Source organism: Protopterus annectens, chromosome 3.part0, assembly GCF_019279795.1.
Source record: "Protopterus annectens isolate FY-2018-M chromosome 3.part0, PAN1.0, whole genome shotgun sequence".
Lineage (NCBI taxonomy): Eukaryota > Metazoa > Chordata > Ceratodontiformes > Protopteridae > Protopterus > Protopterus annectens.
Window position 1 is genome coordinate 1,298,034,215 of NC_056731.1, and position 4,540 is coordinate 1,298,038,754.

Below are 4,540 nucleotides of genomic sequence, written 5' to 3' on the forward strand. Positions count from 1 at the left end.
CTTTACAAGACCTGCTGATGTTATTCACCTTAGAAGCACCTTTGGACACCCTTCAGCTGTATAAGGTCTGTGATGCATGTGATAAGCATGTAACACTGTAGTACATACCACTAGATAGGTAGGGCTTCTAATCTTAGCACTGGCATCTGTGTGCTTCTAGGTTAAAGCATTTGATGTCTTTTCCACCCAGTAAACCTCCCATTACCCTACTTTACAAGACCTGCTGATGACATTCACCTTAGAAGCACCTTTGGACACCCTTCAGGCATGTAAGCTCCATGGGCCAAGGCTAGAGTCACACCTTGGCACTTGGTCTTGTAGCCATGGTGTGCTACAGCTTCTTGGATAGTGACATCTGAGCTTATTCACTGACTGAATTTTTGTGGTGCAGCCAGTCACCAGCTCAGATACATTTTTATTTAGAAACCAGGGCTGAGAAGGCCATATTCATGTATTAATGCATGCAGGTGTTACATTTGTTGACTGGGGAAGCCTTCCTGTGCACAAAAGTTTGTTTTCAGTGAAGGCCTGGGGAGAATCTGCAGTATTTTCAGTATAGTCAAAATCTTCAGTTATCCAATATCATCGTTGGGCAGAATGCAGTTAAACCTAAATTTAAAATGTGTTATTTGCAATTTATTACTTACTGCATTGTTTTAATGCAGGGGTGAGTTTGAGAGTCTTGAAGGTCCTTTAGACATCTTCTAAAAAGGCAAATGGTTGGCAGGTTTCATGAGGTATCCTGCTTAGCATTGTGGGAGTAACAAGAGTTGGCTAACTGAAGCTGTGGGGCAGGCTTCTCACACATGACAAAGGGTGGGAAGGGACACTTAGAGATGTGTCACAGAATCTAACTGCCTCCTTTCTGGAAGCATTTCTGTGCCTGTGTGTGCATATTTTGATCATGCGTTTACTGCTGCAATATTCATCACATATGGGATTCCCTGATGTTGAAGCCCAATGACCGGCCAGTCTACCAAAGCCTACAATTCTTTAAGGTACATTGAATGTCACACAAACATTCATCTCATAGTGTAGGGCATAAAGGTGATATTCAGCTGTACTATCCTCAGTAAAGCTGGATGTAATTGGTTATCAAGTTTGTCTGTTTGCAGGTGGTGGGCTATAGTTTGCACTGTCTGACAGCAATACGCTTTACATTTCTCATACTGTTTCCATTGGGAATGCTGTAATAGTGGCCTTGAACATTTGAGTTGTCTTTTAAATCAGAGATGAGCACTTCTATGTGATTGTAGGAAGCTGCTGCTTATTGCTGCAGATAATTGTTACAATAACTAATACTTTTTGTGGGGTGGTTTGGAATAATTAAGGTCTTTGCCTCATGGACACAAGGTATAGGGTTTGATTCTGACTTGGTTATTGTCTAGGCTTAGTGGCCCTTCAGGGTAGTTAGCCTAGTTCACCTATGACCGCCTATGGTGAAAGCGATAAGTGAGCACTACTGTAGTGCATATAACTAGATAAGTAGGTGCGCTAATCTCAGCACTGGCAAAAGTGTGTGTGTTTCTAGGTTAAAGCATTTTGAGGCCTTTTCCATCCAGTAAACCCTCCCATTGCCATACTTTATAAGGCCTGCTGATATCATTCACCATAGAAGTGCCTTTGGACCCCCTTAAACCGTATAAGCTCTGTGGCACATGCGATAAGTATATACCACTATACTGCATGCAACTAGATAGATAGGGATTCTAATCTCAGCACTGGCAACTGTGTGTGTTTCTACCTTAAAGCATTTTGAGGCCTTTTCCACCCAGTAAACATCCCATTACCATACTTTACAAAGCATTCTGATGTCATTCATTTTAGAAGTACCTTTGGACACCTTTCAACCATGTAAGCTCCATGGTGCAGTCGATTACATAGCACTATAGTACATGCAGCTACATAGTTAGAGTTTCTAATCTCAGCACTGGCAACTGTGTGTGTTTCTAGGTTAAAAAATGTTGAGGCCTTTTCCATCCAGTAAACTTTCCATTGCCCTACTTTATAAGCCTTGCTGATGTCATTCACCTTAGAAGCACCTTTGGACACCCTTCAGCCATGTAAGCTCTATGGCACATGTGATAAGTGAGTAGAATTGTAGTGCATACAACTAGATTGGTAGGAACTCTAATCTCAGCACTGACAGCTGTGTGTGTGTGTGTGTGTGTGTGTGTGTGTGTGTGTGTGTGTGTGTGTGTGTGTGTGTGTATTTTTCTAAGTTAAAGAATTTTGCGGCCTTTTCCACCCAGTAAATCTCCCATTGCCCTACTTTACAAGGCCTGCTGATGTCAATCACCTTAGAAGTACCCTTGGACCCCATTACACTGTATAAGCTCCATGGCATGTGTGATAAGTATATACTACTATAGTGCATACAACTAGATGGCTAGTGCTTCTAATCTCTGCACTGGCAACTGTGTGTGTTTCTACCTTAAAGCATTTTGAGGCCTTTTCCACCCAGTAAACCTCTCATTACCCTACTTTACAAGGACTGCTGATGTCATTCACTTTAGAAAAACCTTTGGACACCTTTCAGCCGTGTAAGCTCCATGGTGCATGTGATAAGTACAAAGCACTATAATACATGCAACTAGATATGTAGAGGTTCCAATCTCAGTACTGACAACTGTGCACGTTTGTATGTTAAAGCATTTTGATGCCTTTTCCACCCAGTAAAACTAACATTGCCCTACTTTACAAGGCCTGCTGATATCATTCACATTAGAAGCACCTTTGGACACCTTTCCACCATGTAAGCTCTGTAGCACATGTGATAGTGTAGTGCTGTAGTACAGAAATCTAAATGGGTAGAGGTTCTATTCCCAGTACTGGCAACTGTGATACGGTATGCGCATGTATAAAAAGCATGTCCCATGTGTGTGTGTTGGTTATACCATTTTAAGGCCCATTCCACTCTGGTGATGCCCCCATTGTATTACTTTACAGGGCCTGTTCATGTCATCCACCTTAGATCCACTGTTGGGCATTTTTTAGGTATATAAGCTCTGTCTCTGTGGCACATGCAATAAGTAGGTTGCACAATAGTACCTAAAGCTAGATAGGTAGGGGATTAAATCTCAATACAGCCAACTGTAGCTCTGTATGTGTGTGAAGCATATCCCTTGTGGCTGTCCTTTGTGTTGGTTATACCATTTTAAGGCATGTTGACCCACTCCCCATGGCATTAATTTAAAGGACCTGTTGATGTCATCCACATTAGATGCATCATGTTAAAGTCTACAAACCATACCACTGTTCTGTACAGATGTATGCAGAATGCCCAGATGTTTGCAACATATATGTGGTCTGTGTCTCATAACACTGGGGTTTTATGTCAAATCATAGGTAAATCCATGAGAGCTGATGTCACAAATAGTGACTGACATGTCAGCTTCAGATGTCACACCCTTCTGAAACATCATGCTGATGTAAAACCTGTTACCCTATCACTTGTCTAGTTTTGCAAGAGCAATATGTGAGAAGTGTCCATATTTTAGGGGGTGTATCCCACCATTCATGAAGGCATTCCAAGCTTAATTTCTTTAAGAGGTTGAGAGTTATATCCCTAGCAGAAAGTCTCTGTGGCACATGCGATATGTACGTACCACTATAGTACATACAAATAGATAGGTAGGTGTTCTAATCTGGCTATTGCCAACTGTGTGAGTGTATGTGTTTCTGTATGCATATCCCCAGTGTTTATACAATGGTTATAGAATTTTGCGTGCCCATTCCAGCCTGTTAACTCCCCATTACCAACCTACTTAGGGCCCCTACAGATATCATCCACCTTAGAAGCACAGTTACACACTTTCTAACACAAAGGTAATGTGGCTCATGCAAATAGTCATCTCGGTCTGTATTGTACATAACAAGATAGGGAGGTGTTCTAATCCTAGAAGTGTCAACTCTGTGGGCATGTGTGTTTCAATGCATGTCCTCATGCAGCAGTGTGTGTGTGTTTGAGATGGCTCTACCATGTTAAGGGCCTGTTAACCCCCCAATGGCAATCCTAACAGCCCCTGCAATTGTCGCCCATCTGAATAGTAGTGGCAGACACTGCAAAACTATAGTAGCTCTGTGGTGCTTGTGTTATGTATATAGCACTATCATATGTAAAACTAGGCAGGTAGAGGTTCTACTGTCAACAAGGGCAGGTCATGAGTGGGTGTCTGTTTGCATGAATGTATATCCCTTGCAGCAGTCTAACTGTGTTATGGCCACCAGCATACCTCTCAACCCCTCACAGAAAGACATTTGGTTAAAGCCATGTAGAAAAGTCGGGCAAAGGCCAAACATTGAGCACAACTTTCACATATTGCTGTGACATGCATGGAAAGTAGATACCAAAACAGGTTGTGCATTTGAATGCATTTTCCAAAGAGTATGAATTGTGACATGACAATATCTGTCAATAATATCTAATGTTAGTGTTTCATGATTTTCCACAAATTTGCCAGAAAAAACACAATATTATGACAAATGGACATAAAATATGTGGCAAACATCAGGACATTCTGCAGAAATATGTAGAGGT

The 4,540-nt window shown here is 41.7% G+C and overlaps 1 non-coding gene across 1 annotated transcript; it reads left to right on the forward strand.

The window, feature by feature from the left end:
• The first annotated feature begins 282 nt into the window (after window positions 1-282).
• Window positions 283-415, forward strand: LOC122797483. The gene has a single exon (XR_006364161.1). It is a non-coding gene; the product is annotated as a small nucleolar RNA SNORA3/SNORA45 family (small nucleolar RNA).
• Window positions 416-4,540: the final 4,125 nt, after the last annotated feature.